The 17,511-nt window shown below is 43.9% G+C and overlaps 1 long non-coding RNA gene across 1 annotated transcript in view; it reads right to left on the reverse strand.

Moving 5' to 3' along the window:
• Nucleotides 1-3,419: 3,419 nt before the first annotated feature.
• Nucleotides 3,420-17,511, reverse strand: part of LOC141085563 (uncharacterized) — a 158,668-nt gene continuing 144,576 nt past the window's right edge. The window contains exons 3-4 of the long non-coding RNA XR_012231331.1: nt 5,205-5,260; nt 3,420-4,061 (exon numbers count right to left, since the gene is read on the reverse strand). This is a non-coding gene — a long non-coding RNA (uncharacterized lncRNA). The remainder of the gene's footprint in view (nt 4,062-5,204; nt 5,261-17,511) is intronic.

Consider the following 17,511-nt stretch of genomic DNA (forward strand, 5'->3'; position numbering starts at 1 on the left):
TATATGAGGCTGTTATATACTGTGTGGAGCATTACATGGGGCTATTATACTGTATGGAGTATTATATGGGGCCCATTATTTTGTATGGAGCATTATATAGAGCCCATTATACTGTATGGAGCACTATGTCGGGCCCATTATGCTATGTAGAGCATTATGTGGGGCCCATTATACTGTATGGAGCAATATATGGGGCCCATATACTGTATGGAGCATTATATGAGGCCCATAATAGTGTATGAAGCAATATGTGGTGCCAGTATTCATAGCCTAGAGAGGGACCATTGTTTTTGTGCCCCCCCGGCTAAAAAAATCTGCCCCCAGCCATTCCAGAAAAGGTGCATCTGTAAGATGCGCCAATTACGGCACTTACCCTCTTTCTTCCCATTGCCCTGTAGTGGGTGGCATATAGGGTAATAAGGGGTTAATGTCACCTTGCTATTGTAACTTGACATTAAGCCTGGTTAATAATGGAGAGATGGTCCCTCTCTTGGCTATTAATATCTGCCCTCAGTCACTGGCTTGCTCTCTCTGGCAGAGATAATTGCACGGGAGTCCACACCATTTTTTTCTGTGAATTAATCCTTAAATTTAACAGCTACAAAATTTAACACACATATACTACTAACATTATTAGTGAGGGACATATATAAATCTAACTGATATGAAATGGTTTACTTATGTAAACAATATCTCATATCCTGTAGGGTTCTGTAATGATTTTACAGAAGCCGACAAATGAATTAATAGCTTTTGTTCAAACTTACTGTGCAATATAAATATACATACTGTATATGTAAAATATATATAATATCTACATATAACATATACAGTATGTATAATCTATACATATGAAATACGTATTTTTAAAAATTATATATATATATATATATATATATATATATCAGTGACTAATACAATTACTATGGTGTTGCTGGCTATATATTATTGGGGTACCCCACACTATTTTGTTCCTTGAAATAATCATTTATTTATTAAATATATGTCCATAATTTTGAACCAACACTAGAATATTTACATTTGTCACTAACATGTATATACCGTATATACTCGAGTATAAGCCGAGATTTTCAGCCAATTTTTTAAGGCTGAAAGTGCCCCTCTCGGCATATACTCGAGTCATATACCAAGGGGTCAGCGGGGGAGGGAGAGCGCGGGTGTCAGATCATACTCACCCCCTTCTTGCACGGTCTCTGCAGCCCTTGCTTCTCCACGACGGAAAAGCAGGGGCTACAGAGACACGCCAGGAGGGGGTGAGTATGACAGGGAGGACGGGGGAACCATGCTATTCACCTGTCCACATTCCACTGCTGCGCGCCGCTTTGTCCCCCACGTCCTCTGGCTGTGACGTTCAGGTCAGAGGACACAATGATGTAGTTGGTGCGTGCCCTATGCCTGAACAGTCACTGTTAGAGGACCCGGAAGACAGAACGGCGTGCGGTGGTGGAACGGGGACAGGTGAATATCGCAGGTGCCGGGGCCCTGAGCCAGCGGCGACACCGGCACCTGGCCCCCATAGCGCACCAGCATCCCCGCCTGCTCAGGACACCAGCACCTGGCCCTCAGCGACAAGAGGTGAGTATGTCATTTTTTTATTCACAGCAGCAGCAGAATATGGGGCCTATTCTATAGAGCATCTTAAGGGGCCATAACCTTTTATGTAGCATCTTATGGGGCCATAACCTTTATGGAGCATCTTATGGGGCCATAACCTTTATGGAGAATCTTATGGAGCCATAACCATTATGGAGCATCTTATGAGGCCATAACCTTTATGGAGCAGCATATGGGGCATATTATTCTATGGAGCATCTTATGGTGCCATAACCTTAATGGAGCAGCATATGGGGCATATTATTCTGTGGAGCATCTTATGGGGTAATTATTAACCTTTGTGCAGCATTATATGGGGCATATTTTAATATGGAGCATCTTTTGGGGCCATCATGAACTGTATGGAGCATTATAAGGGGCTCCTATGGATATTCAAAAACATTTAACCTACTGATGTCTTAATTAATTTTACTTTTATTGGTATCTATTTTTATTTTTGAAATTTACCAGTAGCTGCTGCATTTTCCACCCTAGGCTTATACTCGAATCAATAAGTTTTCCCAGTTTTTTGTGGCAAAATTAGGGGCCTCGGCTTATACTCGGGTCAGCTTATACTCGAGTATAAACGGTATATGTATAATTTATATATATTATATTTTTATTAAACATATGATATGTGTAGGGCAGCACGGTGGCTAAGTGGTCCTGGGTTCGAATCCCACCAAGGACAACATCTGCAAGGAGTTTGTATGTTCTCCCCGTGTTTGCGTGGGTTTCCTCCGGGTACTCCGGTTTCCTCCCACACTCCAAAGACATACTGATAGGGAAATTAGATTGTGAGCCCCATCGGGGACAGTGATGAAAAATGTGTGCAAACTGTAAAGCGCTGCGGAATATGTTAGCGCTATATAAAAAATAAAGATTATTATTATTATTATTATGATATGTATATACTGTATATAATACATTAATATATCATATATATATTATATATCATATATATAATATATACTGCTCTAAAAAATAAAGGGAACACTTAAATGTAACTCCAAGTCAGTCAAACTTCTGTGAAATCAACACTGATTGTGATTCAATTTCTCCTGCTATTGTGCCAATGGAATAAACAAAAGGTAGAAATGATAGGAAGGTCACTAACATCCATTTGTCTGCTCAGTAAGAGTGTCTAGTGTTCCCTTTATTTTTTTGAGCAGTATATATATATACTAGACATAGGCCTGATGCTATTGCATCGGGAGTGCGGTGAAATGAACATCCGTCGGCGGGCAGCTCAGCCAATGAGCGGTGCCGCGCGGGATTTGAATGCATTCATGGGCCTCTCACTCTCTCATGGCCCTCTGGTATGCATGGTCCTCTCACCCTCCCACCCCCCTATCCTGGTATGCATGGTCCCCTCACCCCCCTATCCTGGTATGCATGGTCCTTTCACCCCCCTATCCTGATATGCATGGTCCCCTCACCCCCCTTTCCTGGTTTGAATGGCCCTCTCACTCCCCTATCCTGGTATGCATGGCCCTCTCACCCCCCTATCCTGGTATGCATGGTCCTCTCACCCCTCTATCCTGATATGCATGGTCCCCTCACCCCCTATCCTGTTATGCATGGTCCAATCACCCCCCAATCCTGGTATGCATGGTGCCCTCACACCCCAATCCTGGTATGCATGGTCCCCTCACCCCCTATCCTGGTATGCATGGTCCTCTCACCCCCCTATCCTGGTAAGCATGGTCCCCAAACCCCCCTATCCTGGTATGCATGGTCCTCTCACCCCCCTTTCCTGGTATGCATGGTCCCCTCACCCCCCAATCCTGATATGCATGGTTTTTATTGGATTGCACTCGTCCATATTTCTCGCCAGTGAGTATGAGCCCTAAATAGCAGTTTCGCACAAAGCAGGCGCTTCTTCCTGGTGCCAAGGTAGAACTCCTGACGAGTGAAAAAACTGAGCAGTACTTGGGACCAGGAAGACGCGCCTGCTCGGTGCGAAACGGCTGTTGTCCATGCATAGCAGTATGCCATTCACTACCAAACTGGTATTTCTATCCACCATACTTGGAAATATTCTACAAATTTTTTTAAACAATTCTTTTCTTCTGCAATAGCAGTAGAAGTGAGACAGCCATGTAATGTGTATGGGGTCCTCTAAGCTCTCTCCCAACAGATGATGTCTAGGGAAAGAAGCATTGAGCAAGTTGTTACATTAGCCAAAACTTGTGTCAGAAACCAGGCTTTGTTATGGTCGCCCATACACAATAGAATAAAATTCGTCAAAAACTCTGCTATTTCGGCAGTACTGTCTGTTTTTTTTTCTTTTTGTTAGTGGCCCTCCCTTTCAATTCTTCCTCAACACATAATGTTGGGGAACATAAGTTTCGCCATGTTGAATTTCATTGTCCTTTCCTTTGTCCTCAGGGAAGATAAGCCAATGCTATAGGAATCTGTAAGCAGTTTACTCTCCTCTCCATTCCCTATTGAAAACACAAGAACATTCAGTCAAAATGAGCATGTACGTATAAGGAGGGAGTGTTGGGTGGAACATCTTTTGGCCGAATAAGTGTCATTAGCTTAAGCAAAATACAATATTTATGAAGTTATAGAAGTTAAGAAAAGTAATAACTATGTGAAATATAAACTCATGCGCACTTGTAATTCCCATATCATCATTTTTTGTTCCTCTTGATGCTTGCTTCTTTAAAGAGTAACCAATGTTTTGATTTTTCATAAATCAATAAGCAACTTTGTATTATATCTTAATAGAGAAATCTGCTTCTTTGTCCTCCTGGACTAATCATTAATTCTGAATATTCTCAATTCACCGGTAAAATGGGTTTTCAGTTAAAAAAAGACATTCCCATTACTGAGATTGGAGATGACAGTTGGTGCTCATAAAGTTTTATGGAGAGAACTGTAACTGTCATTTCAGGAGAACCTGAAGCGGAATGTCTGTCTGCCTCTAGCTCCTACCTAGAATGTCTGTGTCTTCCTCTAGCTCCTCCCCAGAATGTCTGTGTGATCCTCTAGCTTCTCGTTAGAATGTCTGTGTCTGCCTGTAGCTCGTCACTAGAATGTGTGTGTCTGCCTCTAGCTCCTCCCTAGAATGTCTGTCTGCCTCTAGCTCCTCCCTAGAATATCTGTATCTGCCTCTAGCTCCTCCCTAGAATTTCTGTGTTTGCCTCTAGCTCCTCCCTCTCCATACAATTTTAAAAGTACCAACTGTCATCTCCTATCGCAATAATGGGGAAATCTGTCTTCATTGATTACAGATATTACCCATGAATTGAGAATGACTGTTCAGTCCTGGAGGAAAGAGAATCAGATTGCTCTGATAAGATATATTACACAGTTACTTATTTTCATTTGCCCAATAAATTTATAAGATAACATTTTAAATGAAGATTACTCTTTATCATAATCTGTCCCATCAGACGCACTCGGAGCTGTGTAGTCGCTGTGTTTCGGCTTTTTATAATATATTAGTGATAACAGAAGAACTTTAAGTGCAAATTACGCAATAGACAAATTGCTCAATCTTGTTATGAGGCGAAACAAAAAATACTCCAAACGTCTCTGAAAAAAATCATAATGTTAGTTACTAAGAAAGCTGTACTTACTGAGATTCAATGTCCGCTTCCAGAGGGTTGGAATGGAGCCAGCTTCTCGCCCCTGGCTAAGCACCAAAATTAAAAACAGATGGATGGGAGGTTAAACATATGCTATTTTTTTTCTTCTTTTTCTCTTGTGTCTCCCTTTTATTCAGAATCTTGATTACTTTCCTTTCACTTCAAAATAACATTCATTGTGTAATAGAAATAAAGAAATAAAACTTAACCAAAACATTTCCAAAGTCTAATTCCATATATATATATATATATATATATATATATATATATATATATACACAGTGGGGCAAAAAAGTATTTAGTCAGTCAGCAATAGTGCAAGTTCCACCACTTAAAAAGATGAGAGGCGTCTGTAATTTACATCATAGGTAGACCTCAACTATGGGAGGCAAACTGAGAAAAAAAAATCCAGAAAATCACATTGTCTGTTTTTTTTTCATTTTATTTGCATATTATGGTGGAAAATAAGTATTTGGTCAGAAACAAGCAATCAAGATTTCTGGCTTTCACAGACCTGTAACTTCTTCTTTAAGAGTCTCCTCTTTCCTCCACTCATTACCTGTAGTAATGGCACCTGTTTAAACTTGTTATCAGTATAAAAAGACACCTGTGCACACCCTCAAACAGTCTGACTCCAAACTCCACTATGGTGAAGACCAAAGAGCTGTCAAAGGACACCAGAAACAAAATTGTAGCCCTGCACCAGGTTGGGAAGACTGAATCTGCAATAGCCAACCAGCTTGGAGTGAAGAAATCAACTGTGGGAGCAATAATTAGAAAATGGAAGACATACAAGACCACTGATAATCTCCCTCGATCTGGTGCTCCACGCAAAATCCCACCCCGTGGGGTCAGAATGATCACAAGAACGGTGAGCAAAAATCCCAGAACCACGCGGGGGGGGGACCTAGTGAATGAACTGCAGAGAGCTGGGACCAATGTAACAAGGCCTACCATAAGTAACACACTACGCCACCATGGACTCAGATCCTGCAGTGCCAGACGTGTCCCACTGCTTAAGCCTGTACATGTCCGGGCCCGTCTGAAGTTTGCTAGAGAGCATTTGGATGATCCAGAGGAGTTTTGGGAGAATGTCCTATGGTCTGATGAAACCAAACTGGAACTGTTTGGTAGAAACACAACTTGTCGTGTTTGGAGGAAAAAGAATACTGAGTTGCATCCATCAAACACCATACCTACTGTAAAGCATGGTGATGGAAACATCATGCTTTGGGGCTGTTTCTCTGCAAAGGGGCCAGGACGACTGATCCGGGTACATGAAAGAATGAATGGGGCCATGTATCGTGAGATTTTGAGTGTAAACCTCCTTCCATCAGCAAGGGCATTGAATATGAAACGTGGCTGGGTCTTTCAACATGACAATGATCCAAAGCACACCGCCAGGGCAACGAAGGAGTGGCTTCGTAAGAAGCATTTCAAGGTCCTGGAGTGGCCTAGCCAGTCTCCAGATCTCAACCCTATAGAAAACCTTTGGAGGGAGTTGAAAGTCCGTGTTGCCAAGCGAAAAGCCAAAAACATCACTGCTCTAGAGGAGATCTGCATGGAGGAATGGGCCAACATACCAACAACAGTGTGTGGCAACCTTGTGAAGACTTACAGAAAACGTTTGACCTCTGTCATTGCCAACAAAGGATATATCACAAAGTATTGAGATGAAATTTTGTTTCTGACCAAATACTTATTTTCCACCATAATATGCAAATAAAATGAAAAAAAAACAGACAATGTGATTTTCTGGATTTTTTTTTCTCAGTTTGTCTCCCATAGTTGAGGTCTACCTATGATGTAAATTACAGACGCCTCTCATCTTTTTAAGTGGTGGAACTTGCACTATTGCTGACTGACTAAATACTTTTTTGCCCCACTGTATATATATGAAATTAGACTTTGGAAATGTTTTGGGGCACATGAGCCCCACACAGCCTCCCCCATATGTTGCATGAGCCCCACACAGCCTCCCCCATAAGAGGCATGAGCCCCACACAGCCTCCCCCGTATGTTGCATGAGCTCCACACAGCCTCCACCATATGCAACATGAGCCACACACCTTCCTCCCCCATATGCGGCATAAGCCAGACACAGCCTCTCCCATATGCAGCATGAGCCCCACACAGCTTCCCTATACACAGCCTGAGCCCCACACAGCCACCCTATATGCACAGCATGAGCCCCACACAGCCTCCCCATATACAGCATGAGCCCCACACAGCCTCCACATATACAGCATGAGCCCCATACAGCCTCCCTATATGCACAGCATGAGCCCCACACAGCCTCCTTATATATAATGCATGAACCCCACACAGCCTCCCTATATACACTTCATGAGCCCCATACAGCCTCCCTATATACACTGCATGAGCCACAGCCCATATACAGCTTGAGCCCCACACCACCTCCCCATATACAGCATGAGCTCCAAACAGCATCCCTATATACAGTATGAGCCCCACACAGCCTTCCCATATACTGCATGAGGCCCCCATTGTTAGGGACGGCAGAACGCACTAAATATAAATAATAGGAAGTGCGTTCCCGGCCGGGGTCCACCGCGCAGTAGGTGTAACAACCGCTGCTGAGTAATGGCAGACTCGCTATATGGCGGTATACTGCGCTCGGGTTAAACGACACCCATGGTGCGCAGAGCGGACTCTGTTAACCTCACAGAGGAGCTTTAGTACAAATAAAGCATAAACGCCGAGCCTGTTAGCTTCACAGGTCTCAGCTGGCATGCACACACGGTATATGGTCACAGGACACGGCCCAAGGCAGAGATCGGTGTCCGACTTGACCTTGACCTAACTGCAGCGCGGCGGTAACTACTGCCGCTGGACAGTGCCGTGAGGCAACACACTATCGGACGCTAGTGTAGCGGTGCGGTATGCACTGTGGCGTATGGCTTGCCACTGACTGGCGCTGACTATAACTCTAATTCCCTATCCACATGCGTAATATCAGAGGGAAGGGGTTTCATAATAAGTCAGTCACCAGAATCATACATCCATCACCATTCACACATAGCAAGTATAATCTATACTAGCGCTTGGGCGAGCGGCCATTCGGGTGGGTCTTTTATAGCCATGCGCTTCCGGGACCTTCCAGACCTCTGAGATAGGCCAATCAGATCAGGACAAGGACCTGAGCTCGTGACCCCTGATCTCCACTGGGAGATCGTCTCGTGGGCATGCCCAGTAGCGCGGTGAGAGGACTTAGCCTCTGGAGTGGTTTCCTGCAAAGCAGGTTGCGTTACCATTGCTGGTCCAGAGATGGCAGCAACATCCAGACCCAGAGAGCTGGTCTGAGCAGGGCGCCTGGATCGCCGAGATTGCTGTGCAGGTCCCTGAGTGGTTGGAAAGGAATGGGAGACCGCTGGATGTATGGCTCTGGATTCCTGCTGAGCAGCTGCAGGAATCCGACGTCTAACACCCATATCCTCCTCAAGTTCATCATGACACCCCCATGTGCAGCATGTCAGCCCCATAGCCTCCCTATGTGCAGTATGTCATCCCCAAGTGCTGCATGTCACCCCATAGCCTCCCCATGTACTGCACGACTCCCCCATAGCTTCTCCATTTGAAGCATGACACCCCCCATAGCGTCCCAATTTGCAGCAGAACACCCCCATAGCCTCCCCATGTGTTGTATGTCCTTCCCATATGCAGCATGTCAACCCCATAGCCTCACCTTGTGCTGTAAGTCACCCCCATGTGCTGCATGTCACTCCCTGTCAGCATAAGGGGTTGTATGACCTTTGGCCAGCACACAGCTATCACATATGCAAGGGGGGCTTATCTTAGTTATTCCACCGCTGCCACAATGATGAAAACAGCAAGCTAGTCTTGACCTAACAATTTACCGCAGGGGGTTATTGTAGTTATCCCACTGCTGCCTCAATATGTCACGAACTGCAGGGATTTATGTATATCCTACTTTCCAGTTCCACTTTGGAACTTGCAGCTCTCCAGCGCCCCTTTTTACCCTGAGGTCAGTCAGGGAACTGCACCTAGGATAATTAGTTGCCGGACGGGCTACTTGTTGTGTACTGGCTATTAGGCCTGCTGCAGCGAGGGAATTATAAAGTCTTTGGCTGCAGCCAGACAATCAGCTTATAAAACCCCTTCCGTCACTGCCAGCTAGCCCACCTAGCCCAGAACACACTTTGCTGCCACCAGCTTCCGATTTCTCTATTAATATTTAAATTAATAAAGGGGTACGAAGCCAACCCAAATTAGTAGCGCAATTAACTTCTAGGCACGTGAATTCGTCATAGAACAAGGAGATATGAGACTAATAATTTTATAGTTTACTCCAAAAAAGGTAGGCAGTGTTTACAGAAGGTATAAAAAGATTTTACAACATGAGACAATTAAATTATGTACAAAGCAAATACAAATAAAAGGGGATTTAAAAGCAGAAATAAACTCACGTATTGCTTATGTCATCTTAGGTATAACCTGGCTTGGGGGATTGGTAACACATCCCAATGCATGTGGGGGTCTTGAGACAACAGCATCCAGGCAGCAACTAACAGGGGGCTTAGTTGCAGTAACTTATACGTCTGGGCTTGTGACATCACTAAAGGGGCTAGTTTTCCGGCTCCCTCCCACAGCTCAGAGTTACAGATTTGGTTCTGAAAACGTCCTGCCCACACATATATAATGGCAGCCTTCAGAGCTACTACAGTTCACAGTGGTCCCCCATGCAGCACCAGATAAGCCCATAATGGGATTTCAATATTTATCAATTCTACACTAGTCTACCCTTCCTTGTATCTCTATTATAAGGTTTGATAAAGACCAGGGATATGGTCGAAATGTTACCTTATGGAATAGCTTGCATTTTCTCCTGCGGTGAAGCAATTTTCTTTATTTGGTGATTGAAATAAATCCTTTTTCTGCCAATTACATGAAATCCTGAGTGCAACTGTTTATCCTTTGGTTAACCTCTACATTAAACTGTACCTCCCACTCCCGACTCCAAGACTTCTCCCGTGCTGCGCCAATCCTCTGAAATGCTCTACCCCAAGAAATTAGGACTATCCATAACTTGCACAGTTTTAGGCACTCCCTCAAAACACATTTGTTCAGAGCAGCCTATCACGTTCACTAATCAAAGTAATTTTATGTGTAAGAGTGTGTAGCCCACTCACTATCTCTATCTATCCCCCACTCCCTCAAGATGGCCGGACCATCGTTGTAAATACACACCTGTACTTTGTATCTCCCCCACCTCATTGTAGATTGTAAGCGCTCACGAGCAGGGTCGTTTTATTTTGCTTTAATTATTGTATTGTTAACGTGGTTACTTATGACTTGTGTTTGAAACTGTTAAACTGTAAAGCGCTGCGGAATATGTTGGCACTATATAAATAAAGATTATTATTATTATAACGATCATAACTGGGCTTGAGAACCTAGCAAAATATCGGCAGAACCACCATTCATCTTCTATTAAAATTAGCTTCCTAATGATTCCAAACTTGGACTAGCTATTCACCTCTGTTCAAGAGAAATCAATTTCTCTGGTTCTGTTGGCGCTAGAATTTAGCAAGAGGCGCTGACGCAAAGCTCTATCAAAGCACGTTCCAAATATGTATGTCATTTTTCTATCACACACTCACGTCGCTATATGATCAAATGATTAGATTCTCATTATTGGCTATGAGAAGCCATCACATGGGGGAAAAGAGACAAAGGAAATTCCCTCTGCTAATTAAGACATTCCTGAGGGAGGGGGGAGGAAAGGAAGAAGTGAGAGAGAGAAAGCTGAATTTTCAGGTTACAGACTGCGAGTGAGCTTCCCCATGTCTGTATGTCACCCCCATAGCCTCCCCATGTACTGCATACATACTGTTAACATGCAGCCAAAACCCGACCCTACGACGTTGCCTTACAGAACCTTCCATTAGAATGCAATGGTGCTGCTCAAACAAGATCTTTCTGGAACGATGCATTATCAGTCACATGACGCATCACATGATCATAAGATCGTAGCTCGACGGATCCTGCTTTTTAACCACTTAAAATAGAAAAAGGGAGGATAAATAACACCTAATAGGCATATAATCAGGGGTGAACTCCAATATAAGCATAGGTCATGTGTCAAACTAGAGAATTCCCACATCAGGCATCTTCCCAGATAATGTAAACAATACACGGTCTCAGGACCCACTTTGATTCAATGAAAAGTCTTTTTAGGAGAGAGGTAGCTTCAACAGGAATAAAAGCCAAATCCTTGGCTATCCCAGAGGGGAAATAGTATGTGGTAAGTGGTCAAGTTCAAGGTTTCTAGAACCTAAAATCAGAAGGTTATGCACAAAGATAAGTCATAAAGACAAAAGAACTATAAATAATAGCCAAAATTCAATTGCTCATTTAATCCTGATGGAACCACTGTTTCCAAAGAAAAGATCCATCTGGACTCCCTTCTCAGAAGGGAGGCACCTGGATCCTCCGTGCTTCTGTCCTGGAGGTATGGCTTTCATCCAGGTACCCTTGGCTGAAGATCCCTTCTTACAAGTTGGGCCCTTTTTTTTTCGGGGATTTCAAGGTGTTGAAGCGAATCAACGAGGTTTCCTATAAATTGAAGCTGCCTGCTTCTCTGTGGATTCCAAATTCCTTTCATGTATCCCTACTGAAGCCAGTCATCCTGAGTCCCTTCTTCAAGGATTCAAGTAAAACGCCCATGACAACAGCCTCGGATGTTTTTGAAGTGGAGAACATCTTGGCCATGAAAAGGGTGAGAGGCAAGACCTTGACTGGAAGGTATTTGGCCCTGAAGAGAGGTCTTGGAAGCCCAACGAGAATATTCACACTCGGATTCTTCTCCGGAACTTCCTTGATGGCCTGAAGAGGAGGGGGCATAAAGGGGGGTACTGTTAGCACCACGCTGGGTTCCTGGCATGTCAGTTCCCTCACCCGTGCTGCCGTTGGTTCCTATCTTCCTCATGCTCCGCATGCTCCCAGCAGCACTTACACCCGGGTCTCTGGCCATGTTATAAGACCACGCACGTGTGTGCTCCGGCCTGTTAAAGGGAATCTGTCACCCTTTTTTTCGGCATGCAGCTGCCGGCATAGACATCGGGGGCTTATCTACAGCATTCTGTAATGCTGTAGATAAGCCTCCGATGTAACCTGAAAGAGAAGATAAACACGTTATATTATACTCACCGGGGTGGGAAGTCCGGTCCGGTGGGCGTTGCGGTCCGGTCCGACGCCTCCCTTCTTCATGCAATGACGTCCTCTTCTCCCGTCCTGTAATGGCTGCGGCTCAAGCGCACTGCTCTGCCCTGTTGAGGGCAGTGTAGAATTCTGCAGTGCGCAGGACCTCTCCTGACCCGTGCGCACTGCAGGACTCTGCTCTGCCCTCAACAGGGCAGAGCAGTGCGCTTGTGCCGCAGCCATTACAGGACGGGAGAAGAGGACGTCATCGCATGAAGAATGGAGGCATCGGACCGGACCGCAACGCCCACCGGACCGGACCGCCCCGCCCACCCCGGTGAGTATAATATAATGTGTTTTTCTTCTCTTTCAGGTTACATCGGAGGCTTATCTACAGCATTACAGAATGCTGTAGATAAGCCCCTGATGTCTATGCCAGCAGCCGCAAGCCAAAAAAAAGGGTGACAGATTCCCTTTAAAGGTCCAGCACATGCACTTGCCATTCCCTCCCCAGCCAATGGTTTGGAGGTATTATGTACAGTATTTATTGCTTCCTCTCCACTGGGGAGGTGCCTGAGCGACCTTCTTGTTTCAGTCTAAATTGTGTAAGGTCACATAACAGTGCAAGTCCTGCCTGCTGTACTCTAAGTACAAATCCTGCCTGTTGTACTCCAATTACTAATTCTGCCCGTTGTACTCCAAGTACAAATCCTGCCTGCTGTACTCTGAGTGCAAATCCCGCTTGCTGCACTCTGAAGCAAATCATGCTGCTTGCTGCAGTTTGAAGCAAATCCTTCTTGCTGCACTTTGAAGCAAATCCTGCTTGCTGCACTCTGAAGCAAATCATGCTTGCTGCACTCTGAAGCAAATCCTGCTTGCTGCACTCTGAAGCAAATCCTGCTTGCTGCACTTTGAAGCAAATCCTGCTTGCTGCACTCTGAAGCAAATCATGCTTGCTGCACTCTGAAGCAAATCCTTCTTGCTGCACTTTGAAGCAAATCCTGCTTGCTGCACTCTGAAGCAAATCATGCTTGCTGCACTCTGAAGCAAATCCTGCTTGCTGCACTCTGAAGCAAATCCTGCTTGCTGCACTTTGAAGCAAATCCTGCTTGCTGCATTCTGAAGAAAATCCTGCCTGCTGCACTCTGTCTTTGACACAAGCTCTGCCTGCTGCTCCATCCTATCTGTCCTTCGGGGCCAGCTGCTGAGTGACCGTTGGTCTACCCTGGAGTGGCACCTGGTGTTTATCGGGAGCCAAGTATAACCTCATTATCTGAGGCTCTAGTGAATAGACAGGTGATCGTTTAGTCACGCCCCTCCAGGCTCTCCGCGGTCCGTGGCACAGTGGTTCTACAAGCCACGATCGTGACAGACTGATATACAGTGGGGAAAAAAAGTATTTAGTCAGCCACCAATTGTGCAAGTTCCCCCACTTAAAAAGATGAGAGAGGCATGTAATTGACATCATAGACAACAACTATGAGAGTCAAAATAAGAAAACAAATCCAGAAAATCACCTTATCTGATTTGGCAAGATTTATTTTGCAAATTATGATGGAAAATAAGTATTTGGTCATTAACAAATGTTCATCTTTATATTTTGTTATATATCCTTTGTTGGCAATGACAGAGGTCAAGCGTTTTCTGTAAGTCTTCACAAGGTTGGCACACACTGTTGGTGGTATGTTGGCCCATTCCTCCATGCAGATCTCCTCTAGAGCAGTGATGTTTTGGGCCTGTTGCTGGGCAACGCGGACTTTCAAATCCCTCCAAAGGGTTTCTATGGGGTTGGGATCTGGAGACTGACTAGGACACTCCAGGACCTTCATATGTTTCTTACGAAGCCACTCCTTTGTTGCCCTGGTGGTGTGCTTGGGATCATTATCATGCTGAAAGACCCATCCACATTTCATTTTCAATGCCATTGCTGATGGAAGGAGGTTTGCACTCAAAATCTCACAATACATAGCCCCATTCATTCTTTCATGTACACAGATCAGTCGTTCTGGTCCCTTTGCAGAGAAACAGCCCCAAAGCATGATGTTGCCACCCCCATGCTTCACAGTAGGTATGGTGCTCTTTGGATGCAACTCAGCATTCTGTCTCCTCCAAACACGAAGAGTTTTGTTTCTACCAAACACTTCTATTTTAGTTTCATAAGACCATATGACATTCTCCCAATACCCTTCTGGATAATCCAAATGCGCTCTAGAAAACTTCAGATGGGCCTGGACATGTACTGGCTTAAGCAGGGGGACACGTCTGGCACTGCAGGATCTGAGTCCCTGGTGGCATAGTGTGTTACTGATGGTAGCTTTTGTCATGGTGGTCCCAGCTTTATACAGGTCATTCACCAGGTCCCCCCGTGTGGTTCTGGGATTTTTGCTCACCGTTCTTGTGATCATTTTGACCCCACAGGGTGAGATCTTGCGTGGAGCCCCAGATCGAGGGAGATTATCAGTGGTCTTGTATGTCTTCCATTTTCTTATTATTGCTTGCACAGTTGATTTCATCACACCAAGCTGCTTGCCTATTGCAGATTTAGTCTTCCCAACCTGGTGCAGGGCTACAATTTTGTTTCTGGTGTCCTTCAACAGCTCTTTGGTCTTCACCATAGTGGAGTTTGGAGTGTGACTGTCTGAGGTTATGGACACGTGTCTTTTATACTGATAACAAGTTGAAACAGGTGCCATTACTACAGGTAATGAGTGGAGGACAGAGGAGCCTCTTAAAGAAGAAGTTACAGGTCTGTGAGAGCCAGAAATCTTGCATGTTTTTGGGTGACCAAATACTTATTTTCCACCATAATTTGCATAATAACTCTTGCCAAATCAGACATGGTTTTCTGGATTTGTTTTCTCATTTTGACTCTCATAGTTGTGATCTACCTATGATGTCAAATACAGGCCTCTCTCATACAGGAAAGATGTATATCTTTGTACCATGTTAGCCAGTGGATAGAAAAATATTCAGGATTGAGAGTCCTCAGTAGTTGATACCTTTTAATGGCTAACTGAAAAGATGGTAATACATTGCAAGCTTTCGAGACTACTCAGGTCTCTTCATCTAGCCTGATGAAGAGACCTGAGTAGTCTCGAAAGCTTGCAATGTATTACCATCTTTTCAGTTAGCCATTAAAAGGTATCAACTACTGAGGACTCTCAATCCTGAATATTTTTCAGGCCTCTCTCATGTTTTTTAAGTGGGAGAACTTGCACAATTGGTGGCTGACTAAATACTTTTTTTCCCCACTGTACATGGAAGAAAGAATGGAGAGCTGTGGGAACAAAAGAAAAACAAGGCTGGATTCACGAGAACAATGGCATTTACATCAAATACAAAATACATATTTATGGCAAGTGACAGGTCCACTTTAAGTCATGGTATGTCCTAATGGTATGTCATCACTTCTTGAGATGGGAATGCTACTTTAATTTAATGATTGTGTGAAAGGAAGCAGTGACGACAAAAAAAAAACCATAATAATGAAAAAATAAGTCCAGTATTAAAACTGGTCCCTTTGAATTCTGTTTTATAAATTATGCATCTGACAAAAAAAAATGGGACTATAATCCCCTCCCCAAGAATAACTAATAAACCTAAATTATACAGATGTACAACAGTGAGTAAAGTCAATTATTTATTCTTTTGCATTGTGTGCAGGCAGGCTCGGACTGGCCCACAGCAGAACAGGGCAATCCTCCGGTGGGCCGCCACCATCTTATATGATCAGTACTTGGCACTTTATACTTGATTCACTATCTAAAGACAAAGGTGGCATCTTATTCATTCAACATCAATCCATTTTATTGCTGTAGAAATTTGTGAATGAGGATAAAGTCGTATTTATATGTAGTGGAATAGTCAGGCCTTCGAGTTGATGTTACTGGTGGGTCTTTAGCATCCCAGTCCAACACTGTGTGCAAGGCTATAACTATAGTAGGTGTGGGATGACCAAATGGCCCCTTCGGCCCATATTAGAAGACCCATGATAGGTAGAGATTGTTGGAGATTTTGCATTGGGGCCCAAAAGCTTCAGGTTACAGCACTGATTGTTCACACCCCGTTTTTCTTTTAGTGATGAATGCATCGAATACAATAAATAACACATTGTAACATTTGGAAAGGAAAAGTTTTGAAAAGATAAATATTGAATGTAGCAATAATGGGAAACAAAATGAACATAAACAAGAGAATATATCAACAGTGTATATATCTGGTTTCCTGTGCTTAGGAGCTCTGAGGGGCCTGGGGATTAAGGGTCACAGGGGTCTTTTGGACAAGGCATTGCAACCCGTTTTCTTGAACCGGAGCAGTGATAGTGGCAGCATATGAAACCCTTCTCCACGCTCGGTCCCAGGCCAGATGTCTCCTGGAATCTGGAGTATAAACAGCTGTGTCTCTGCTTCCTGTCTCCCAGCCAATAATAATGCAGAGACCTAACTGGGTGTACGTCTGTGTCTTTAGCTGTGTGTATATGTCCTCTGGGGGTTAATGATTTCCAGATTCACAGTTTAAACCTCCCCCTGTACTTAATTGATAGTAAAAAAAAAAAAAAATCCTGACCCAGAAAAGGATTAATTATCCGTCATAACACAGAGAAGGAGGAGGAATTGTCCAGCACAAGATGCTTTGTATTTTAAGGTTGACACGATTGATGTGTAACCTACAATCCTTTAACTTCTACTTGAGAGGTTGAAAGTCGGCCACATGTTTCTCCGTGGAACATTTGAAATTCTACTTTTAGTTACACAGTGAACAAGATGGAGTTCTCCATAAGAAAGTTCCCGCACATTCGCCAAATATTTTGAGCAGCGTTCTGTCTGAGTGTCATCAGGTTTTCTTGTACGTAGAGAAGAACAAAAAATTCTCCACTTTCTCCTTTTTGACAGTCAATTAAAATCGGACCACAGTTAGATGTCATCTGAGTACGGTCCAATTTTTTTTTTCACGGACCCATGGTCTTGCATTAACAATTTTGATCCGATCCTCATGGGCATGATTAGAAAGGCAAATACTGTACGTCCAACTCCAGATTTATGTAAAAAGTCGCAAAAAAAGAGTCGATATTCTCACTCTAGTAGGAGTGTGGAATTAAAACTTAAGAAGATTTAAA

Source organism: Dendrobates tinctorius, unplaced genomic scaffold, assembly GCF_039654945.1.
Source record: "Dendrobates tinctorius isolate UK_male_01 unplaced genomic scaffold, ASM3965494v1 ptg000028l, whole genome shotgun sequence".
Lineage (NCBI taxonomy): Eukaryota > Metazoa > Chordata > Amphibia > Anura > Dendrobatidae > Dendrobates > Dendrobates tinctorius.